We start from the raw sequence: 25,589 nt of genomic DNA on the forward strand, positions 1-25,589 counted from the left end.
GGGAGACCCTGATGCCTGACTTCTGAGCCCTGACATCCAAGGCAGCTGATTGATGAGAGGTGGGCCTGGCTTTCAGGTTCCCACAGCCTCAGGGTCTCGGGGCAGCAGGGACCCCAGTTCTCACATGGCTTCTTGACACCTGGAGCACGCTGGGCCATGTCAGTGGGGTTCAGAGAAACAGCTGTTATCCTGTCCCCCGCCTCCCTGGGCCCCCTCAGGGGACACAGCCCCAGCCCGGCCCCTGCAAGTGCACCCGCCTAAGTGGGACCCTGACTCCTAGACAGGGTTTTAAATACAGCAGGGATGTGTTTACACTTCCTTACACCTTGTAGGCTTACCATGGGGGACTCATAAGGACAGAGATAATTTGAAGACGAAATACAGGCTGCTGACTGCAGTGTGACTCCTCCTGCCAAGATTCTCGCAGGTTTCCCATGTTTTCTACCTCAAACAGCATCATTTACAATCTGAAAAGGAGCACACCCATCTCCCACTGCGCCCCGTCACCTCTGCCGGCTCCTCGCCTCCAGACATGGCCATTTCCTCTCCTCCAGCCCCAAGCCTCCCTCCGGATTCCAGACGACGCCCCTGGAGTCCGTTGGAGTGGGTGCTGCCCCCCAGACCCCCAGATGATGGCCCCACTGCCCCCAGGGTGCTGCTCAGAACGCATCCCCCACCCCGGCCCAGACAGGATCCCAGCGGTTCATGCGCTCGCTCGCGCCTGAGACGAACTGGCATTTCAAGTATCAAAGCTCCAAAAACCGTGAACTATTACAGGAATCGGGTGAACGTTTGGAGAGAGGCGGGGACACCTGCAGTGTATGGGGCACCCTGGGTGATACCACAGCAGCTTTGCTCTTTTCTGACTCTAAAGTTGAGTAGGGCACACACGTGTTTACTCATGATGCTATCATGCTTCATGCACGGAACTGGAAAGTGTGTTTTATTTGTACACTGATTGCAATTTTACCCGCTTTTTGCTCTTTGCTCATTTAAACTGTTTCAAACGGGGCTAGAGCTGCCAAAGCTGCAGAAAGCCACCCTTGGTTAGTTTTTGCCCATTTTTGAGGAAGACGAGATGACGAGGCAGAACCGTTTTCGGAAGCGGGAGGCCCTGTGGGTGAAGCCAGGCTGGGGCCCCGGCAGCCTTGTGGGAACAGGCGACTCCAGCCAAGGCGGGGTCAGGAGGGTAAGGGGACCAGACGGCTGTGCAGGGGAGCTGCTTGTTAAACTCAAGCTTTGGGTGCGGGAACCTGGGCCTGCCTGCTGCTGGCTGCGGGGAGGGACCTGCCGTCCCAGAATGCACTGAATGCCGTCTTTGTCCGGGGCCCCTCATTAGTGCCATTTTCTGAGCTGTTGCACTAGGCACTCTCTGCCCGTCTGGGTCTCCTTACACCCAAGGGGACAGAGGGAGGCCAGAGCTCCCCGCCTCTACATACCCTCCACTCAGGGGAGAGGGGAGAGGGAGCGAGAGCGTGGTGACTCCGGGGAACTTACGTCGGGGTCACACTTGATGACGCCTGTTCTTGGGGATGAGAGTTGTGTGCCCCTCCCCTCCACCAAGCAGGGACCAAATGCAGCCTGGCCTCAATCAGTGCCAGGGCAGGCAGGATGTCACGGCCTTGTGCTGGTCGGTAGTGGACCCTGTTCTCAATATGAAGTCCTGTCGCCCCCTAAACACCCAGAGCCCCCGAGCTGCCCTTGGGTGATGTCAGGGCCAATTCCTCCAGACCCTGAACTGGCCAGGGGATTGAGCTCTCTGAGGCTGAGTGTCACAGATGAGGTCATCTGCCATGGTGGGCTCTAATGGAAGGTGGGGGTGGGATGTGGAGGGGCCACAGGGCCTGCCCGAAGAAGACAGTGCCCCAGGGCTGCAGGCTTGTTGACTATCCTGTCCCACATGGGGGTGGGCAGCCGGCTAGACTGCACTGGAAGCACTTCTGCTCTCTCCCTCCCCAGAGCCCCTCCACTCCCAGGGCACACTGCCTGGCGATCACTCCTGCCCCACCCTTGACAGATGCCCACCCACCCTACCCCATCTTCCTGGCCACTCCGTTCTGAGAATGACCTCAATGGGAACCTGCAAGGCTGCACGTACGGCCTCCCCTGTCGCAGAGGCCTTCCCTGGTGACCTTACAGTGAAGACAGAGGGGTCCACAACAAGGGAACAGAAGCCAGGGTCCTGGCGCCCCCAGAGCCCGCCCTTCCACTTGCATCCCCAGGTCCCCTCTGCTCAGCTGCAGGCTCTGCAGCCCCCGTGGCCCCTGCTCATCCACTGCTAAATGCAGCCCCAGCGCTCCAGCCAGTCCTTCATCTGGCAAGCGTTCTAAACATTCCTGAGTGTGTGACCCATGAGACCTTGGCTTTGGCCCTCCTGACAGGGCGCCGTCTGGACTGGGGAGACCTGCCACCTCTGTCCCGGCTCTGACAGCATCTTTAGGCTCTTGAGGCTGCACAGTCAGGTTGCTCCTGAGTCTTTAAGCTAAAAATACACTTGCTGAAATTATGACAAAAGCAACGTGCTCTGCACATTTGCTGAAAGTCCTCCTGCCAATACGTGGATCCAGGCAGCAAAACAGCTGCTCAAAGCGTCTTCTCACTCATGGCATTGAAACGAGCAAGGTCACGCAGCATCTTGCAAACTGAGCCAGAGCTCCGCACCCATCACTTCTGCCCACATTGCTCCAGGTGCTGTGGAGCACCAATGGCCACCCCTCCCTGCCGCCTTCCGTCATCCCCCAAAGGGGCTGGAGGCTGGGTGGGCACAGCTAGAGGGTATCAGTGGCATGGTACAGCTCCCAGCAGAGGATGACCTCTGACCCTGGCTTGGGCAGCCTTCAGTTGGCCCACTGTCTGGGCTGCCCCCCGGGTTCTGAGTGTCTGTCCCTGCGTGCCTGTCCCATTCTCCATTTACTCTCCACTACTGTGTGTTAGTCACTCAGTCATGTCCGACTCTATGTGATCCCATGGACTACAGCCCACCAGGCTCCTCTGTCCATGGAATTCTCCAGGCAAGAATACTGGAGTGGGTTGCCATTCCCTTCTCCAGGGGATCTTCCCGACCCAGGGATTGAGCCCAGGTCTCCTGCATGGCAGGCAGACTCTTTACCAACTCAGCCACAGGGACGACCTCTCTCCACTAATGGCCACCCAGAATCAAGGTGACAGCTGAGTCTGATAATGTTCCTCTGGCCAGCAGGATAGACGTAGAAGTGGTAAATATGCCTCTCAAGTAACATCCAAGCAGACAGCAGTCATATCTCCTTCTCATTTAATTTCTCCACATGGCAGGAATACAAATGTGATGGCTGGCACTTGGGCAGCAATATTGGACTACGAGTTAGCAACCAGGTGTTGAGGGTGACTGTGCAATGGGAAAAACTGAGGAAGGGGCCCCAGTCCCAGTCCTGAGTCTTTTTCTACATTTACATGAGAAAAAGAAAATTCTAACTATTTAGGCTGCTTTTTACTTCTTTCCTTGTCCTCCCTATGACCTTTTCCTTGGACTCATACTGTGTTGACTGGAATGGTGACAGTGGTCACCTCCACCTGTTCCTCATCCTAACGGGAACACTTTTAAGAGTTTACCATTAAAATATGATATATGACATAGACTTTTAGAAAAACGTTCTTTCTGTATACTCTGAAAGAAGTTTTTTAGATTAGAATTCTTTCTTTCTTAAATGTTGATAAAACATCATAGTAAAACTATCTAGGACTGGTTTTCTTTGAAAGATTTTTATCTACTGATTTGTTTTAACTAAAGGACTATTCAGGTTATTTATTTCTGCTTGGTTTGCTTTTATTAAGTTATATTTTTCTAGAATTCTATCCACTTCATCCAAGTGGACAGATATCTTAGCATAAAATTATTCATAATATCTCCCATGTAATTGGTGGAGCATCTGTGGTTTTGTCTCCTGCTCCCATTCCTAACACTAGTCATTATGACTCCTTCTTCCTGACCAGGATGACTGGAGTTTGTCTATCTTATCCGCCATCTTCAAGGAGTGACTTTTGGCATTGTTGACTTGCCACAGCATGTTTGTCTTAAACCTGATACTTGTCTCTCTTTCCCTATGTTTCTTTTAGTCTCCGCTCTTGCCTGGCTGCCTCTTCCCCCTTAAAAGTCAAGCTGCTGTATGCTCTGCATCCAGCACCTCAACATGTGGTGTCTTGGATCAGCTACTTACTCAGTAGGTTTAACTGTACATTTGCCACTTTTTTTGCTCTTAATCATGTACTCTTCATGTTTCCCACGGTTCCATTTCTGCTGAATTAGAGCACATTTCTGCAGCTCCATCTCATGTACTCTTCATGTTTCCATGGTTCCGTTTCTGCTGAATTAGAGCTCATTTCTGCAGCTCCATCTCATGTACTCTTCATGTTTCCATGGTTCCGTTTCTGCTGAATTAGAGCTCATTTCTGCAGCTCCATCTTCCATTTCACTAGTTCTTTCTTCAGCTACATCTAACTGCAAATGAATCAATTGAATCTTTGTTTTTAACTTTATTTTTTAATCCATTGAGTTTTATTTCCATGTATTATGTTTTTAATTTCTAGAAATTCCATTTGGTTATTTTCAAGTTTGGGTTGATACCCTTTTTACCGTCACATGCCCTTTATTCATGTTTTTGTTGTTGCTGTTCGGTGGCTAAGTCATGTCTGACTCTTTGCAACCCCATGGACCACAGCACACCAGGCTTCCCTGTCCTTCAGTATCTCCCAGAGTTGGCTCAAATTCATGTCCCTTGAGTCAGTGATGCCATCCAAATATGTTCAGTTCAGTTCAGTCACTCAGTTGTGTCAGACTCTTTGTGACCCCATGAACCGCAGCACACCAGGCCTCCCTGTCCATCACCAACTCCCGGAGTTCACTGAGACTCACGTCCATCGAGTCAGTGATGCCATCCAGCCATCTCATCCTCTGTTGTCCCCTTCTCCTCCTGCCCCCAATCCCTCCCAGCATCAGTCTTTTCCAATGAGTCACCTCTTCACATCAGGTGGCCAAAGTACTGGAGTTTCAGCTTTAGCATCATTCCTTCCAAAGAACACCCAGGGCTGATCTCCTTCAGAATGGACTGGTTGGATCTCCTTGCAGTCCAAGGGACTCTCAAGAGTCTTCTCCAACACCACAGTTCAAAAGCATCAACTCTTCGGTGCTCAGCCTTCTTCACAGTCCAACTCTCACATCCATACATGACCACAGGAAAAACCATAGCCTTGACTAGACGAACCTTTGTTGGCAAAGTAATGTCTCTGCTTTTGAACATGCTATCTAGGTTGGTCATAACTTTCCTTCCAATGAGTTAGCTCTTCGCATCAGGTGGCCAAAGTATTGGAGTTTCAGTTTCAACATCAGTCCTTCCAATGAAAACCCAGGACTGATCACCTTTAGGATGGACTGGTTGGATCTCTTTTCAGTCCAAGGGCCTCTCAAGAGTCTTCTCCAACACCACAGTTCAAAAGCATCCAAATCTTCTGTGCTCAGCTTTCTTTATAGTCCAACTCTCACATCCATACATGACCACTGGAAAGACCATAGCCTTGACTAGACAGACCTTTGTTGACAAAGTAATGTCTCTGCTTTTTAATATGCTGTCTAGGTTGGTCATAACTTTCCTTCCAAGGAGTAAGCGTCTTTTAATTTCATGGCTGCAATCACCATCTACAGTGATTTTGGAGCCCAGAAAAATAAAGTCAGCAACTGTTTCCACTGTTTCCCCATCTATTTACCATGAAGTGATGGGACCGGATGCCATGATCTTAGTTTTCCGAATGTTAAGCTTTAAGCCAACTTTTTCACTCTCCTCTTTCACTTTCATCAAGAGGCTCTTTAGTTCTTCTTCACTTTCTGCCATAAGGGTGGTGTCATCTGCATATCTGAGGTTATAGGTATTTCTCCTGGCAATCTTGATTACAGCTTGTGCTTCCTGCAGCGCAGAGTTTCTCATGATGTACTCTGCATATAAGTTAAATAAGTAGAGTGATATTATATAGCCTTGATGTACTCCTTTTCCTATTTGGAACCAGTCTGTTATTCCATGTCCAGTTCTAACTGTTGCTTCCTGACCTGCATACAGATTTCTCAAAAGGCAGGTCAGGTGATCTGGTATTCCCATCTCTTAAAGAATTTTTCACAGTTTATTGTGATCCACACAGTCAAAGGCTTTGTCATAGTCAATAAAGCAGAAATAGATGTTTTTCTGGAACTCTCTTGCTTTTTCCATGATCCAGCAGATGTTGGCAATTTGATCTCTGGTTCCTCTGCCTTTTCTAAAACCAGCTTGAACATCTAGAAGTTCATGATTCACATATTGCTAAAGCCTGGCTTGGAGAATTTGGAGCATTACTTTACTAGCGTGTGAGATGAGTGCAATTGTGCAGTAGTTTGAGCATTCTTTGGCATTGCCTTTCTTTGGGATTGGAATGAAAACTGACCTTTTCCAGTCCTGTGGCCACTGCTGAGTTTTCCAAATTTGCTGGCATATTGAGTGCAGCACTTTCACAGCATCATCTTTCAGGATTTGAAATAGCTCAACTGGAATTCCATCACCTCCACTAGCTTTGTTCGTAGGGATGCTTCCTAAGGCCCACTTGACTTCACATTCCAGGATGTCTGGCTCTAGGTGAGTGATCACACCATCATGATTATCTGAGTTGTAAAGATCTTTTTTGTACAGTTCTGTGTATTCTTGCCGCCTCTTCTTAATATCTTCTGCTTCTGTTAGGTCCCTACCATTTCTGTCCTTTATCGAGCCCATTTTTGCATGAAATGTTCCCCTAGTATCTCTAATTTTCTTGAAAAGATCTCTAGTCTTTCTCATTCTATTGTTTTCCTCTATTTCTTTGCATTGATCGCTGAGGAAGGCTTTCTTATCTCTTCTCGCTATTATTTGGAACGCTGCATTCAAATGGGTATATCTTTCCTTTACTCCTTTGCTTTTCACTTCTCTTCTTTTCACAGCTATTTGTAAGGCCTCCTCAGACAGCCATTTTGCTTTTTTTGCATTTCTTTTCCACGGGGATGGTCTTGATCCCTGTCCCCTGTACAATGTCATGAACCTCCGACCATAGTTCATCAGGCACTCTATCAGATCTAGTCCTTTAAATCTATTTCTCACTTCCACTGTATAATCATAAGGGATTTGATTTAGGTCATACCTGAATGGTCTAGTGGTTTTCCCTACTTTCTTCAATTTCAGTCTCAATTTGGCAATAAGGAGTCCATGATCTGAGCCACAGTCAGGTCCCAGTCTTGTTTTTGCTGACTGTATAGAGGTTCTTCATCTTTGGCTGCAAATAATATAATCAATCTGATTTCAGTGTCAACCATCTGGTGATGTCCATGTGTAGAGTCTTCTCTTGTGTTGTTGGAAGAGAGTGTTTGCTATGACCGGTGCGTACTCTTGGCAGAACTCTATTAGCCTTTGCCCCACTTCATTCTGTATTCCAAGGCCAAATTTGCCTGTTACTCCAGGTGTTTCTTGACTTCCTTCTTTTGTCTCCTTTTTATTCACTTAAGCATGCCTGCTGCCACTGCTACGAAGTTGCTTTAGTCACGTCTGACTCTTTGTGACCCCATGGACTGTAGCCCACCAGGCTCCTCTGTCCATGGGATTCTCCAGGCAAGAATACTGGAGTGGGTGGCCACGCCCTCCTCCAGGGGATCATCCTGACCCAGAGATCAAATCTGTGTCTCCTGAAGTTCCTGCATTGCAGAAAGATTCTTTACACTGAGCTACCTGGGAAGACCCTAAGCATAACTACGTACTAGATTATCTGCCCTGACGACCCCCAGACAGAGTGTTCGTGAGCCTTATTCTGCTGCCTGTGGTTTTTTGGCTCATTTGTGGTGCCTTATTGCCTGGGTGCACTGTGAGCTTTTACTAGGACTTCCTGTGTCCTGAACTTTTACCCTGGGAGCCCTTGGAGTCAGGTTGAACTTGGGTTCTCCCAGAGGTACTGCCAGCCTGAAACTACTTGAGCTGAAATTATGAGCCTTGGACCCCACAGGGGATGTGAATTTGGGATGCCAACCTCCTGAGGGTCTGCTGGTAGACACAAATCTTGAGGGAGAGGCTTCTTCCACTGCTTATGGCAATTAGGGGCCAGCAGTCCCCTGGGTGGGGGTTGGGGTGCTATTCTGGTTCATCCATGTGAGGAGGATGCTGGCTCTTCCATGGGTAGGAGGCCCCACTGGAGTGCACTTCCCCCCAGCAGAGTGCACCCCCACCAGAGTGCACTCCCACTAGAATGTATCCCCCAGTGGAGTGCACTGTCCCCCACTGGAGTGCACGGCCCCTGAGCCTCCCCCACCTGGTCTCCCCTGCTCCCCCAGCTCCTGCACACGCTCCAGCTCCAGCCCCTGCATCTTCACTCCTCACCTGCCAGCTCCTGCAAATGTCTGAGGAAACACTGCTCAGCACTTTTGCTTCCAATGCGAGTGGCGGGCAGGGAACCAAGTCCAGGGATGTGCCAAAAGTAGAAGTCTTCCGTGTGCATGTAGGACCCTGGTGTGTGTAGGCCCAGGTAGAGGGCTCCCCTGCCTGGACCTGGGATGTGAGGGGAGGAAGGCAGGGGATGGCCCTGGCTGCCCAGAGGTGACCTCTGCATCGATGACCGGGATGGGGCTGGAGAGTCAAGGATGGTCTGGGAGAAACACTCTTTCCTCTGTTACTGCTACACCAGTCATGCAGCACGTGTGTGCCAGTTCCCTGTTACTGCCACATGGGTCACGGGTCATGCAGCTCATGTGTGGTACCAGGCCAGCTCTGCTCGGTAAGATGCATGAACTGTAGCCGTGTTTCCACATGTGCTGTGTGGAGAGGTTCTTGCTACTAGGATACTCCATAGCATTCGGGTGTCCTGGATCTGGGTCCCTACTTGCCCAAGATACGTGTCCACCTGGTCCCGGCTTCTCTGCTCCCAAAACAGCACGGTGAGTAATGAAAAGGCCTCGTGTTATCAACAAGGACACTGAGACCAAGGGGCCGATCCTATGGGGCCAACTCAGGGCAGGACTGTCAGCTGAGCAGTCACTGGGTAAGCAGGGGATCTGGTGATCCAGGGAGGGACCTCCCTACTTGAGAGGGAGTGTGAAAGGCCTGAACATGGATTTCTGGAGAACACAGCCAGCACAGCAGGACCGGGAAGGTAAAAGTCATCTCTGCACACGGCTGGTTGTTCATAGGTCACTGTCACATACACCGCCAGCTTCAACCCTCATAGCCCTCAGCAGGGATAACTCACATCCTGCTCCCCAGGGCCCCACAGCCACACTCTCCATGGCCCCGCCAGCCCCAGGGTCATGTCTCCCAGGTTGGTGGTCCCAGTCTTTTCTCCTTGTTCTGCTGCAGTCCCAGGGAGGGTGCTCCCTGGCTGGGTCTGGGCCCAAAGGGATGGCGTGAGTCTGGGCTGTTCTGGGCTTGAGCTGCTCCTCAGGTCCCGTCCACGTTCTCAGTGTCCTGTGCATCCAGAGTGACCATGTCCAGGCTGGTACAGGCTGTTGGCCATGGCCTTGTAATTCTCAGACACCTTTCTGCTCCCCCAGTGAAGCTGGCTGGATTCAGGTGGGAGCAGGAGGTCCCTGGGGTGGCTGGCCTGGAATCAGGCTGCCCAATCTCAGATCCAGTCCATGTTCTGGGGGCTCTGGGGACCTTCCGGTACTGACCTCCCAATGCCCCCTTGGCTCTTCTCCTGTGTTGGTGGGCAATCCACCCCAGCCCTGCCACTCGACCTTGGTGCTCAGGACATCAGCCAGGCTCCCCACGACATGGGCCAAGAGTCCTCCCACCTTCCCCCCAGCCCTGCTCCCCAACCAAGCCTGTCTGTGGTCGAGGGGTTCCTGGACACTGCAGCCCAGAGCCTCCCTGTCCTGCCTCGGGTCTAGCCCAGCCCAGGGTCTGACCCTCCTGGTGATCACCTGCCCTCCTGGGGCTGGGAGCAGCAGCAGCTCCTCAAGGTGGACTTTGTGAGGACAAGGATCAGCAGACTCAGTGGGGTCACACAGAGCCAGACCTTCCCTTGGTGCGGAACATCCAGCCAGGGTGGTAGGCATGTCCACACCCTCCTGTTAGCCCCTATACCCCCTTCTCTCCTTAGGTGGTCCTCTTGGGCTGACCCAGCCTCCTCCACTTCAGAGGTGAGCGGGGAGTGGGGGGCTTGGCTGACCAATCAATGCACTCCACCCTGGCTTCACCACCATGATTGGTTCAGGATTAGCATGTGACTCCTTCCTGACCAATGAACATCTTCCTTGGGATATTGCCTGGAACTCATGCATTGGAGAAGGAAATGGCAACCCACTCCAGTGTTCTTGCCTGGAGAATCCCCGGGAGGGGAAGCCTGGTTGGCTGCGGTCTATGGGGTCGCACAGAGTCGGACACGACTGAAGCGACGCAGCAGCAGCAGCAGGAGGAAAGAAGCACTGTCAGCCAGGGGGACATGACCCTGGGGCTGGCCAAGGCCATGGACAGTGGCGCTAACAGGAACTCACAAGAATCAAGGGGAGAAGCAGAGATGACTCTGCCCAGGCTGAAGGCACAGGTACCCCGGGAAAGCAGCCCCCTGAGTGGGTCTAGCTGGTTAGAGCAGAGCCGGCCTCAGGTGCGGGTGTGTGGGGGTGTCCTGCTCCCGCATTGACGGGTCAGAGTGGTGGGGTGGAGACCACACCCCTGCATTTGGGTACACACCACCCGTTGGCGAGGATAGGTGTGAACAGCGTATAAGCTCTCAGAGTGTTCGGCAATCAGCAAATATGCTCTGGCAGAAGCAGGTGCCAGGTTTTTTCCAACCACATAACTAATGCATATTTATCACAGAAAAGTGAGAAAACAGGCAAAAACAAAGTGATATACGCCGCCCACACTTCCAAAGTAACAGCAGTCGGTTGCTCTCTCCTTTTGTAGACATTCTCCTGAGCAGAAATTATACCCATCAGCGTCTATGCATAAAATGGTTCTGCTCTACACACTACTGAATAATCCCACTTTCACCACCTAGTATCATGAATATCTCTCTATGACAGTAAATAAAGAATGCTGTCATCATTTTTAATGACTATATGGTATTTCACTGTGGGAATCAATGATGCTTTAAACAAACTGTCCATTGTTACTGGACATTTCTATTTGCTGCTTTTCTTTGTTTGGGGTTTAAACATCTTGTGCATGCATGGATCTCTTTGCACACTTACCTAATTAGTCCTTTAGAGTAAAAGACAAAGCCGAACTCCTGCCATGCGTGTGTTCAACGATTGCGTGCATGTGGCCCCAAAATGTCTCGGAGGGGTGGGGATGGCAAGTCCTGGCTCTGCTTTGTCACCCTCTGGAGGCTGCACACTTCTCTGTTACAATCTGTAATTCTGGATTCCTAAACCTTTCATGTAATTCCTGGCTACTTGTGTTTCCCTGGTAATGGACCTCTCTCTCACTTTTAATTAGAGATGTGTCTTGGTTTGATTCCCTCAGGACTAGATCCTGAGTCCAGGACTGCCTCTAAGTGGCTTGTTTGGGAGAATAAGCCACCACTTACCATGTGGCTCAGTCAGTAAAGAATCTGCTTGCAATGCAGGAGACACTGTTAGATCCCTGGGTCAGGAAGATCCAGAAGAAATGGCAACCCACTCCAGTATTCTTGCCTGGAAAATTCAGTGGACAGAGGAGACTGGCAGGCTACAGTCCATGGGGTCGCAAAAGTTGGACTCAACTTAGCGACTAAACCACCACCACCCACCTAGGAAAGGCGAAAGGGGCCAGAAAGAGAAGGCAGCCAGTGCGGGGATCCTATAAGCCACTTGCTGTCCCACTGGCCTGGGTGCCTCCTCCCAAGGCTGGGAAAGCTGAGCAATTGACCCCAGCCCCCATCAGGCATTGCTGAGGCTGCTGGTGGAGATGGGGCTGGGACACAGCTCCCCAGGACTCCAGGCCACCACCGTGCAGGCCCTGAAAAGAGGTGCAGGGGACTCGGGTGGCAAGTGAGGGGGCCAGGATGTCTGGCAGGTCAGCCACGCACCCGTCCTCCGGGTCTCTGCACAGTTCAAAGCGCTGACTATCTCGCCACACACTGCGTGCACTGGAAAGCCTGAAATCCCCGCCTCCCACAGCCGTTTCCCTTCCCAGTTTGTTTGTGGACTATTTTCAGACCTGCAAAAAAGTTTCAATTCTTAATTTAACTCTGAATCCTTAATTTCTGCTTTTATGAGATGCTTAGAGAGTATTTCTTCACTCAGTGAATACAAACGTTGTGCTCGTCTATTCCTCGTGTTTTAATCACTGTGTTTCACCCATCTGGAAGGTGGCTTCTTTGACTCCTCACTGGTATTTTGGTGAGAAGCTGGCAAGGGATGCCTGGAGGGGCTTGAGGCTGGGGGCGTTTTGGACCCTGAACAGCCCAGTTTTGAGTTTATGTCTGTAACAGAAAATGGCATAAATCTAGACAAGATCAACGACATAAGTCCCTTTTGTGAATAACAGTAGCAAACATTTACACTACAACGCACTTTCTCACATGGGTCCCTCCCCAGCCCTGGGCACTTGTGTGGACAGGGCAGGGAGTGGCCTCCAGGTTCAGGGTAAAGTCAAGGCCCAGTCCCTGCTACCTGCTCAGCCCGCCAGGCTGAGGAAGGACGGGAACACGGCTGGGGCTGCCCAGGGGTTCCAGTTCTTTTGGGGGCAAGACCAGGGGCAATGCCGGCACAGAGGCCGAAGCCGCCCCTCCCTGTGGAACTGCTCTCCAAACAATGGGCGGCTGTGCTTGCTCCTTCTACTTGGGCTTCATGACTCTTCCCAGGAGAGGCAGAGAGCCAGTCTGTGAGGCTCTGTGAGGCTCTGTGGGCCCCTCAGCCTCTTGAAGCTTCTCAACTACACGATGGCAGCCACAGACTGTACATAAACAAGACACAGATGAACGCGCTGTGTGCCAGTAAACCATGGACCCCGACACTGAATTTCACATAACTACACAGGATCGTGTCCCATCCTGTCTCATGTGGGGCCCCAGCCCGCCTCTCCTCTGCTCCTTTCCAGGGATGGAGATCTTTGAGCCAGGGACCATCTGGACAGCAGGGTGGCAGGAGAGTTGCTGAGCTCCAGGTGCATGGCGAGGCCCCTGCGGGCGTGGCCCTGTCCCCGCCCCTCTCCCACCTCCTTCTGCCTTCAGTACTCGTGGATGACCTCAGGGTGGTGCCACACAGAGCCGTGTCCCTCAGCACATTGACGGCAGTCATTGTTGGGGATCAGACACCAGCCCCGGTGAGGCGAGAGGCAGCGTGGACTCTGCAGCCTCGCCTCTCCCCAGAGGTCAGATGACAAACCTCCTGTTCTGCCCCATGACCCTCATACCTGCGTATGAGAAGCACTGTGGATTTCTGCCCTGCTTGACTCTGCGGAAGTCAAAGGCATTTCCGCCTTTTCTCCACTTCGATGAACTGTTTAGCTGCATACACTTCCCCCGGGGCTCATCCTAGTGGCCGGGGATCAGCAGCCGGGTCTCAGGGGGCCTGGACAGCATCTGGCTTTGCTGTGCACTGGTGAGAGCAGACTGAAGCATGGTGGGGGGCGGCGGCGGTGGAAGCAGAGGCCTGTGACCAGGTGGGCCTGCACAGACATGGGGCTCTGGCACAGCCAGCAGATCTCTTGCTCCAATTGGTCGTTTTTTTCCTTCTGTTGCAAGTGCCTTTGGTGTCATACCTAAGAAATCATTGCCAAGTTCAGTGTCATGGAGTTTGCATCCGGTATTTTCTTCTAAGAGTTTTGTTTTAGGTCCTAGATTTAGGCGTTTGATCCATTTTGAGTTCATTGTTTATATGGTGTTAGTGGAGGGTCTGAGTTCATCCTTTCACACGGGGAGATCCAGCTTTCCCAGCACCATTTGTTGCAAAGACCATCCTTCCTGCTGAATGGTCTTGGTGGCCTTGTCAAAACCATCTGGCCACATGTGCGGGGGTTGGCTTCCCATCTAGTCTGTTGGTCTACATGTCTGCCCTGGGGCTGACACCTCACTGTTTTGGCCTCTGTGGCTTTGTAGTAAGATTTGAATTGGTTAAGATTACATCCTCCACGAGTCCTCTTTTGAGTTTGCCCCGAGCAATCTGCATCCATCTGGCGAACAGCGAGGCCACGCAGACCCGGCACGTGGGCCTGCTCTGCAAGGACAAGGGGCTGCCCGGGCCAGTCCCCACATCTGACCTCTCACCATGGCAGCCGAGTTGCACTGCAGAGGCCGCCTCTGTGACTGGCCACGTTGTCCCATCCAGTCGTCCTTCTTCCTGGGACACTGCTGTGTGCCTGGTGCCCAGCTGGCCCCTTACTGCTCCCCTGCACACACGTGTGCTGTGAGGCCTGCCATGCAGGCTGGGTGTCTGGGCAGGTGTCACTGTCCACCAGTGTCTCCTCTTGTCATCTGTCCCATCTACATGTGCTGACCCAGCCATGCCTCAGTTTCTAGATGGTTCCTCTCTGGGGGGTGTTTTCTGTGGCTCTATACTCACTTATCGACCAGCACCTCTCACTTACCAGGCGTGCCGGGTGCCACACAGAGCAGGGAGCCCAGCTGCCAGAGACAAGGACTACCAGCGGCAAGTCACCAGTGTCACGTGGTGGGAGAAAGTTGGAGTGGCTGGGAGGATGCGGATCGATGCCGGCGGTTGGTATTGGGGTCGGGGGTGGGGGTCTATGTTATAGTGGTGGCGGAGGAAGCCCTAGGAGGTTACTTTGGACAGAGAGCTGCAGGAAGATGCCTGCCTAACTGTGACGGTGCTGCTGGTGTGCGGCTGGGTGGACGTGTGAGGTCAGAGGCGAGCGGGTGCGCGGGGCTGGGTTCCCTGGAGGCAGGAGCCTTGGGGAGTGGCCCTGCAGCTGTTGTATCCAGGGTAGGGGTGGGGGCCAGGGTAGAGCAGGAGGCGGATTGCCTTGGAGGGGTGCTGGTGGCGGGCTTCCAATGCTTATGAATGAAGGAGGAGCCGGTCCGATTGATCTGTTCCTAGGCAGGTTCCCAGGCCGTGCTGCCACAGACAGTGCCCCTGGGTCTGGAGCGTCACCCAGGGCAGCACTGCTGATGATGACAGGCCATCCTGGTCTCCCCAGGGTGCGTCCACTGGCTGTCCCTGCTGCACTGGCCGGGTTGGAGGCCAAGCGTCCGGTGCGCTATGGAGGCCGTCCTGGGTTCTGACCCACTCCTGCTCCTGGCCACACCACGCTACTCCTTCTCCCGCCTCCATCCCTTGACATCACAGTGAGGTTTCGGGGCAGCACCGTTGACGTCTGGCCACCCTGACTGACCCCAGATCCGCGTGGTCCCCGGGAGATGGAGAATGACACTTAAGAAGCCCCGCTCCTCGCCGCTGCCCTCCTGACACTGAGAACAGCCCTTGTGGCTGACAAAAGCCCAGGCGGCCCAAGTGAGGGCCCCTGCAGGAGCAGGCGCAGCCGTGGACTGCTTAACATGGCTCCCCCCGCCCACTGCCCAGGGGCCCGCAGGCAGGGTCTTGACCTCTCCCGATGGCCAGTGTCCTCTGCCAGGTCCCCAGGCTGGCCCTCTCCATCCAGGCCCAGCGCCAAGGCTCTGACCTGTCAGAGCCCTGATGGCTCTGGTCAGCAGAATAGTGGGCCCAGGGACGGCCACGTCTGGATCCCTAGACCAGTGACTCTGGTGGCCTATGTGATGAAGGGGAGCCAACAGCTGACCTTGGGGAGATTCTCCTGGCTGAGGAGGTGGGTCCAATGCAAACATCAGGGTCTTGGACGTGGAGGAAGGAGATAGGAGAGAGGGAGAGAGGGAGGGAGGGGGGATGGCCCCTACGAGACCTTGAGACAGAGGAGGCGCCACAAGTTCGGGACTCTCAGAGCCTCGAGAAGCAGGAAAAGGCAGATGTGGCTCCGCCCTGGGGATGCCCATGCTGTCCAGACACCTGGCCTCCAGCTCTGCAAGGACCATTCGCTTATATTGGCAGCTATGGGAAAATGGGGTGTCAGGTCTGTGGTCTCTGGTGGGGCTTCTGGCCCCTGCTAGGGGCGCCCTTCTTCCCTAGGACCTCCTACTCTGCCGGGGCCACTGTATGCCTCTCCTTCCATCCTCTCCCATCCAGCCCATCACACCTGCCAGGAGCCATGGCCCAGGGCCAGGGCAGGCAGCCCCCAACACCAGGCCTGGAGCCCTTAGGTTTCAGGTCAATGACCCACCAATGGGGCCGCAGGAACGACGAGCCCTGAAGGCAGGGACTGGTGGGGACGGTGGCGTCTTTAGCCGTGGATGCCCCTCCCCCAGCAAGCCACAGCCTCCAGGAAAGGCAAGGCCCAGTGCAAGACCCACTGGATACCCCCAGTGACCTCACAGACCACAGCCACCATGTCCCCCCAACAGCAAGAGCAGTCCTACATGGCAATGGACTTGCAGTAACTCTGTGTCTGTGCCCCGTCACTGCCACAACCCCATGCTGATGTCAAAAGCCGGTGTGTCCACAGACCAGGCCGGCCCAGGCGGTTGCTGCTGGCTGTGTAGACATGAGGTTGGAAGCTGAGGTCCCTACACGGAGGCCATGGCCACACAGAGTGCCGGATGAGGGCACCCTGGGCTCGTCCTGTGGAGCAGGACACAGACAAGCCAGGCAAGTGGCCACACTGCTCACTGGCTGGGGGAGAACTTGGTTCTTTTTCTCTAAGTCTTCTCGTCCACAGCTCTGTTTGTTCCAAAGCTGTCCTGGCTGGGACCTCAGACTCCTCCTTATACAGGCCGTGTGGGGCAGGTGTGGCCACTGCCTCCACGCCACCACCCAGGAGCCTCAGGCTTCGTCCGCAGGGTGGGGACCTTCGTGGCAACAGGTTAGCCATCCCCCATCTGTCCCCCACATGGTGGCTGAAACAGGCAGCCTGGGGGCGGTGTGGGAATGGAGCCCCAGGGTGTCCTGCCCACAAAAACAGAGCAGTAACCAGAGGCCTCGCCAGAACCCAGCAGCGACAGAGTGTACATGTGGGAGCCGAAGCCGGGCCGCTTCCCAGCACCGCCCACCAGGATGCCAGGGGCCCAGGGCTGAAGAATGTCTGGGAATGTTGGACGGCGGGCGGGCAGGGTGAGAGTGTGCAGCCAGCGGGGCGCAGTGGGCCTCAAGGAAAACAGCGGACAGATAAGGCTGTGCTCCCTTCCCGGCCTCTGCTGACTTTGGCACTAGCAGCGCCCACACTGCACCCGACGTCAGGGGACAGGAGAGGACAGGCTGGGGGGAGGGAAGGCTCGGGCCCTCCACATCCAGATCCAGCTTCCAGGGGGAATGCAGGGCTGGCCAGGCCAGAGCGACTCCAGGTCCCTCTGCTCCCTGGCATCCTGTCGCCAGGCTTATCAGGAAATAACGGGCTTGCTGATGAGCATAGGCTGAGCAATGCAGGGGGATGGGACCCGGGGGTCCCTTGGCGGGTTTGGGCCGAGCGTGGGCATACTGCCATGGCTATTCCTCCCTTTACACATCTACCTGGTCAGAGCCATAACTGCACGCAGGGTGAAGGTCGAGCAGTACTGACGGGAAGCCCGACCCAGCTGGAGCCGCTGCCCTTCTGGGACACCACCACCACCCTGGGGGCCTCAGCCCTGCCTGCCTGTCCCCCAGCGGTCAGCCTGACATGGGGCCGTGCAAGCAGCGCTCAGCCCAGCACCCTGGCTGTTTCCCTCCTCTTCTGTCCCCCTCGCAGTGGGAAACCCATCCGTGCTAGCTTCCAGCACCTCCTCGGCTGTCTTGGTGCCATCTCTCTGCCTTTCCCCAGGCCGCGCCAGAGGCTCTGGGGCCATCGGGGTCATCACAGGGGCCGCGTGCCCTCGATCGACCTCCCACCACTGCTCCCCTGGCCCCTCTCCCTTCCTCCCACGGGTCCCAGCCCCTAATCCAGGGCTTGCTCTTGGCTCATGCTTGGCCATGGGGTACATCCTGTGAGGTCTCACTGGGGTCACAGGTGTGTTAACTGCAGAGGGTGGTCTTGCTCCCCCAGTCACACAAAGGAAGGCTGACTGCCCCCTGCCCCCAGCCACGCAGAGGCTGCCACGTGCAGCCCCCAGTGACTTGCTCCCCCGGCAAGGGGTCAGGATGGAGCCACTTGGCTCCGTGGGAACGTCTGGGTCATAGAAACAGTAGACCGGACCTGGCATTGGCGAAAAGTGGGCAGAGCCAGGCCTCAGGCCACAGCCCGGACAGCCCAACTGGACCGTGGAGGAGGGCCATGTCCAGTTGCTCTGGTTCCCCTAACAATGCTGCTTCATTTCCCCAGTGGCCACACGTGGAGTGGGACAGTGGGGCTGGGAGCGGCTGGGAGCTGTCCAGTTCCGGGTGGGCAGGACTTGGGGGAAGGGAGAGAAGGCACGGGGAGAGGAGAGGCCCGGGGCCGCCCAGGTGGGAGCAACCAGATCCTCGACCGCAGAATCTGGGTCTCCGTCGGCTGACTGCTTCCACTTACTTGTGGGGGCAGGACCGGGAAGCCGTGACCGATGGAGAAAATGGTATTTGACCAAGACCTGGCCTGGGGCGTTGGTCTCTCAGCACTGGCCCTGAAGGCCTGCCCAGGCCGGAGGCCCAGAGATGAGGGGCCCCAGGCTGGGAGGAGGGGCACATGTCTTACCCCCAGACTGCCAGCAGAGGACCCACGTGACAGCAAACCCTGGGGACCAGGAGACAGGGGTGCAAGGAGGGGCCTCACCCCCACCCCCACTGCAGCTGGAGGGAGAGCATCAGCTCTCTCACCTGGAGGACCACGCGGCCCTCCCACCTCGTCTACCGGACCCCACTGTCTTGGGGAGGGCCTGGGAGGGGCTCACCCCATCCCTGCACAGCTGTATTTCCTTCACGGGAAGGAGCGAGCTTCTGGGATCAGCGAGCTGAGCTGTACCTTGATGCCCCTGGGCCGAGTCTTGTGATGGGGTGGGAGGCCCTCTTTGCCACTGCCCGGTGGGTGGCCCTGCATGTCCCCCGGAGCCCTCCTCGGGCAGAGAAGCCCTCTGCTCACCTTAGCCCCATGTCTGTCCGGCCTGTCCCCTTGCTGCCACGTGCAACATCGGGCCTGGTACCACTTCTGCATCTGTCCAGATGCTCTGGTTGCAAAGCCAGGTCCATTCTCTGGTGTATCTCCCACTTAGACAAGCAAATAGCATGGTGGTAGGAGCAATGACAAAGGTGAGGGGACTGATCTGGGCCAGGGAAGCCAGGGGTCCAGGTGGATCCCGGGCCACTGTCCCACCCACTCCCAGGCCTGTTTCTTTCTGCAGAGGATCTCCCTCCAGGCTGGCCCGGGGTGACCTCCATGGCTAGCAAGCCCCAGGAACAGAGAGGGCCCTCTCCCCGGGGCCAGGGAGAGTGTCCAGATGGCTCAGTTCAGACCACATGACCATCCCTGACCCATTCTGACCAGGATGATGGGTCAAGGCTGCCTCACACACCCAGGTCTGGAGCCCTATCTGGAGCGAAGCATGTGGTCTGAGAACAGGGCGCCCCATCAGATGTGAGGCAGATAATAGACGTAAAGCCGACTGCAGGGCGCGGTGAGGCAGATACTAGACGTGAGGCCAACTGCAGGGCAGGGTGAGGGCTTACCACTGATTGTTCACAGAGTGAAAACTCTAGGGAAAAACCAGCACCCAACCACAGGGCTGGGTTAGACCCACTCAGGATGTGGAGTAGCCAGGACACGCACAGGGAGGCTCTCAGTCGCCCGCACAGACGGAGTGTGACTTAAGAAAACAGGCCGCCAGCGACAGCCACAGGACAGCCCCACAGTGTCTGAAATGCCGCATGACAAGTGGACACCAACACAGATTTCTTCAGAGCGGGAGGGTGCCCGCGGGGTTTATTGTCCTCCTTTGGACAATCTACAGTTTCTCAAGTTTCTAAAAGGAACACACATTAATTCTATAATAAAGGGGAAAGCACAGCTATTAATATATGTCCGCGGGTACCCCAGGCCCGGCTCAGCTTCGGCAGGGGCTATGGGAACGGATGTGCTCTCGTGAGGAGACAGTGCTGTTCTCGGCTGTCACTTGTGGGCTGCGTGGATGGCCTGGCACCGCACGCCCGCCAGCTGGTCATCCTCCATGCAGAAGAGAGGTGAGGACTGCAGACACCCAGGGTCTTCACAGAGGCCCCGTCTCCCTAGCCGTGGGCCCAGGACCTCACACCAGGCCTCACCCGGTCAGGCCCTCTGTCTGCCCTGAGCAGAGGGCACGTTCCCCATGATGCCCCCCTCCCACCACTCACCAGCTGCTGAGACATGTCAGCAGGACCCTGACCCCCTCCACCAAGCAAAGAGAGGTCTGGTGGTGTCACAGAAACACACACAGCCTCCACCTGGGATCACAGCCACCCCCCAACTTGGGGTCCAGCCTCCGAACAGGGTCACAACCCCCACATGAGGCCACAGCCTCCACCCAGGGTTATAGCTTCCACCTGGGGTCACAGCCTCCACACGGGGTCACAGCCTCCACACGGGGTCACAGCCCCCATGCAGGGTCATAGCCCCCACCTGGGGTCTCAGCCTCCATGCAGGATCACAGCCTCCACATGGGGTCACAGCCTCCACACAGGGTCACAGCCTCCATGCAGGGTCACAGCCCCCCGAAACCTGGTTGCCACGGACCCCACTCAAAGTCCCTCCCCAGATCACCTCCCTGGCTCCTTGCTGCCCTCCTGCCAGTATTAAATGATTCTGGTAGGAAAATAAAAACAGGAGTCCAAAAATTGATCTCATGGGATGCCTGGTCTGCTCTGATGAATAATTCACTTAAAGCAGACACTGCTTACACTTCAGTTCTGAATTCTCTGGTCAAACATCCATCAGGCAAATGAACAGAGCTGCTTAAAATGGGCTGCCTGCTGGTCTGCGCCTCCTGGGCGGAGCCATTCTTGGGAGAGGGGCTTCTGCCAGGGCGCAGGGCCTGAGGCCAGGCCGAGTCCCAGCAGGGCTGCTGGGTGAATGAGGCCACATCTCTGGGTGGGTGATTCCCTGAACATCTGGCTTCTCAGCCTCACAGAGGCTAGGGGTTTGCTGACTTAGAAAACAGCCTGCCTCCACGCATCCGGCCAGCAAAAATGGAAAGAACAGAGAGGTCGTTGTGCTGTGGGGTGGACACGGCCCAGAGTCGGTGGGCTGGCAGGGGGGCTGCCATCTGCTTCCGAGGCTTCTGCAGGTGGCCTTTCCGACTTCACTCACCATTCCTGTGTAATGGGCATGAAAGCGGTTCATGAACGTGCACTGTTGAGCTAGGTGGGATCTTCTCTTCCTGGCTGGAAACTTGCAGGGTGCTTGTCACATCCAGTCCAACCTAAACATCCCCAGACACCCGGGACACTAGGGTGGTTCCTGTCCCTCCCGTCCCCAACCCTCCCCATCGCTCACACAGCCCCTTGCCCTCCCTCCGGTGGTCATGCCCTTCCCATGGGAACATTCTCCCCCTAGCCCCTGAGGCTCCACTGCCGGCTCTCTGCCCAACACCTGTGGGTGGTTCCTTTGCTCCCTGCAGTCCTCTGTCTTGGCTGCCTGACTCCCCATTAGAATAGGAGCTCAGAGCTCCCATCAGAGGACCAGGTCCTCGGAGCGCCAGTCTCTGGGAGCGCGGCTGGGGGCTCTGTCAGAACATCCCCAGTGACGAGCGCGCACACCCACTTCCGGCGTCCCATTCAGGAGGCTCCAGGGGCCTGACCCTCTGTCTGCCCAGCCGAAGAACAGAGGGTGTGTGGTGCCCAGGGGAGGGGAGGCCAGGCTGCAGAGCTGAGGGCTCTGCCCTTCCCTGCAGAGAGCCACCCCCCTAGACCCAAGCTGCCTACAGTGAGGGGGCTCAGGGGACCAGGGTCGCATGGCCCAGCCAAGCAACCATGTGGGATCATGTGGGGTATTGGGTGGGCTCTGCTACCCCTCGGCCACCAGTCACTGCTTCCCATACCTGCTGATTCAAACTTTAAATTCATATTTTGAGGCAAGATAAGAAAAATTGAAGCAGAAAGCTTCTGTCTGCCCTTTGGACTTCAGTGTTCACCTGCATTGACCAGACCGCCCCAAGGACAGGAAACTCAGCCATGATTTAACTTCTCTCCTCCTGACACCAGTCATGTAACTTCTGAGAAGACATCCCTTTCTCAGTCCTGTACAAGGTCACAGTGACCACCCCCCCCCACACACACACACACACACTGGCCTTGTACACAGACATCTTCGGTGAATTTGGAGTAAAATGCCAGTATGTCATTCCCCTTAAAGGCAGTGATTTAGAACAGACTGCTCAGACACCCAGGGAGATACTGGGCTGGAAGTTCTGAACATAAAGATCAATGGTTGTGATCGTGCAATGCTTCATGGAAGAAGCAACATGAGGGACTCATTTCCTGGGCCTGAACAGACCAGTAGGACAGGCAGCCCAGAGGCTCTGGGCCTCATCTGGGGACAGCACATGAAGGGAGCAGCCTCGCAACAACATCCTCTCCTGACCCGGGAATGAGCCCCCGAGGGCCTTGGGACAAACTGATCATGAAATGCCTCCAAACTTTGGTTGAAATTAAACCTGAAAGTCTTCCCTGGTAGCTCAGTTGGTAAAGAATCCACCTGCAATGCGGGAGACCCCAGTTTGATTCCTAGGTCGGGAAGATCTCCTGCAGAAGGGATAAGCTACCCACTCCAGTATTCTTGGGCTTCCCTGGTGGCTCAGTCAGTAAAGAATCTGCCTGCAATGTGGGAGACCTGGGTCCTATCTCTGTGTTGGGAAGATTGCCTGGAGGTGGGCATGGCTACCCACTCCAGTATGCTTGCCTGGAGAATTCCCATGGACAGAGGAACCTGGCGGGCTTCAATCCGTGGGGTTGCAGAGTCAGACACAACTGAGTGACTAAGCACAGCACACATCACAAGACTGAAAGGGAGAGGATTCTAAAATAAGGAACATTACTCCCCCGCCTCCAGCTCTATGAGGATCAGGTCATCGGGGGTTCAAGGTGAAGAACAGGCTGAGGCTCTCTGTGCTCCGGGAAGACAGGCAGAACTGGCCCTCAGATGACATCTTCAGGAGAAAATGTTTATGATCCTGGATTCCTGCAGATTCCACGCTTAGAAAAGCACTAAACCACTAATGGAGACGTCTGTTCCCGGGGACCAGCAGCAGCCTTCCGCCAAGACGTGTGCTTGGTTACACACACTCCTCCACCAAGCCACACGTGTACAACCGTCACCTCCTCGGAACAGATCTCAAAGTTACGAGAGGCTGCCCACGGGGCCAGTGCTCGATTTGGCTCATGTACAAGCGTCCATTTCTTTCTTAGACTGACTATTGATTAGGGTTTTCGTGGACAGGATGAAGCCACTAAAAGCACACGCTCCACGAAGGTGGCATCAGGACAAGCTGACCTTCCACAGCTTGGTGACGGGCGGTGTGCCACGGGGCCCTCCCCCTCACTCCTGGCAACCTCCACCGCCAGGTCCTGCCCCACAGCTGTGGACGCAGAGAGGGGTTGGCCAGGAGGGGTCTGGGGCAAGAGGAAGGGTTTGTCAGTTTCAACGTGACCGGAAGGGGTGTGTTGAGAACTGCAGCCCCCGTGACAGGAAACAGGATACCCACCAGCCTCAGGGAGCCGGGAGATACCCCAAGAGCCATCTCTGGACCAGAAGAGGTCACAAATGGCCAGAAAACCACGTCAGCTCTGGGGCCCAGCACCCACGCTGCTGTCTGGGTTTACCTAGCCTCTCTGTGAACAGGAGCCCACTCTGCTTGCTCACCCGGAGCTCAGTGAATAGGAGCCCACACGGCTTGCACACCCAGACCTCGGTAAACAGGAGCCCATGTGCTTAGCACACCTGGACTCAGGAATTTCATTTTTCAGATCTGCCCTGAGGAAGCGCCACACTGAGACCCATTTACACACACAGAAGAAGCCTGACCCCCACCCATCCGAAGTTCAAGAAACTGCTCCCCAGTTTCTGCAGATGGGGTGGGGAGCCCTCCTGCAGGGTTTTCTGACCAGCTAGGACTTGGCCTGGGCAGGGCCAAGGTCTGGACAGGCGCTGCGGGCTCCAGAGGCTGAGGGGCAGCAGGCAGGGAGGGGAGCTGCGCCTCAGCCCGCCAATCCTGGGCCCACCTGGTTTCTCTGAGTCCAGCGCTGGCCTGGTGGTGCCAGGAGGCTGGAGATGGGGCATCCCTCTCCTGGGGTGGGCACAGGAAACATTATGCCATTAAGAACATCAAACATGTCAGCTGCCAGTGAGATTGTCTGTGATTCCGACTTGTTTCTTCCTATGTCTGCATTTTCTAGATTTCCTACAATAAACTTTTGCAGTTCAGTTGAGTCACTCAGTTGTGTCCAACACTTTGCAACCCCATGGACTGCAACACACCAGGTCTCCCTGTCCATCACCAACTCCCAGAGCTTACTCAAACTCATGTCCATAGATTCGGTGATGCCATCCAACCATCTCATCCTCTGTCGTCCCCTTCTCCTGCCTTTAATCTTTCCCAGCATCAGGGTCTTTTCCATTGAGTCAGTTCTTTGCATTAGGTGGACAAAGTATTAGAGTTTCAGTTTCAGCATCAGTCCTTCCAATGAATATTCAGGACTGATTTCCTTTGGAATGGACTGTTTGGATATTCTTGCAGTCCCAGGGACTCTCAAGAGTCTTCTCCAACACCACAGGACAAAAGCATCAATTCTTCGGCACTCAGCTTTCTTTATAGTCCAACTCTCACATCTATACATGCCTACTGGAAAAACTATAGCTTTGACTATATGGACCTTTGTTGGCAAAGTAATGTCTCTGCTTTTTAATATGCTGTCTAGGCTGGTCATAGCTTTTTTTCCAAGGAGCAAGGGTCTTTTAATTTAATGGCTGCAGTCAACATCTGCAGTGATTTTGGAGCCCAAAAAGATAAAGTCTCTCACTGTTTCCATTGTTTCCCTGTCTATTTGCCATGAGGTGATGGGACCGAATGCCATGATCTTAGTTTTCTGAATGTTGAGTTTTAAGCCAACTTTTTCACCCTCCTCTTTCACTTTCATCAAGAGGCTCTTTAGTTCTTACTCCCTAATAAACATCTTATTGTCTAATAAAAGGACAATACTTCCCACCAAATGGAGTGACCGGGACTGGATTACTTTCCTACCTGAAACCACCACCACAGACGGAACACGTGACACCAGGGTTTCCAAGGCCCCAGACATCAGGCCACAAAGAGCCACGAAGCCAGGGAGGTGGTGACAGAGGAGCCCTGGGCCGCTGTCGTACAGAGTTTCCACGCCTCAGCACAGGGCACCCAGCAGAGGCTGGTGGACCTCCCAGGTTGAGGATACTGAGAACCCAGGGAGACCCAGGCATTGACAGCTCTAGTCATGTACCCGTGAGGATGGAGCTGCACACAGACCCCAGGGAGACCCAGAATCCCTGCATCTGCAGAAGAGCACAGGTTAGAAAGTGAATTTGAGGTTGGAAACCTTCCCACACAAATAACCTAAATGGCAGCCTGGAGGATTCCACCCAATAGTTAAGGCAGAACTCACAGTAATTCTACATAAAATTTTTCATAAAATTGAAAAGAGTAATTCCCAAGTCATTCTATGAGACTATGTTGAAACTCAGCATTCAAAA

The sequence above is a fragment of the Bos mutus genome, chromosome 1, assembly GCF_027580195.1.
Source record: "Bos mutus isolate GX-2022 chromosome 1, NWIPB_WYAK_1.1, whole genome shotgun sequence".
Classification (NCBI taxonomy): domain Eukaryota; kingdom Metazoa; phylum Chordata; class Mammalia; order Artiodactyla; family Bovidae; genus Bos; species Bos mutus.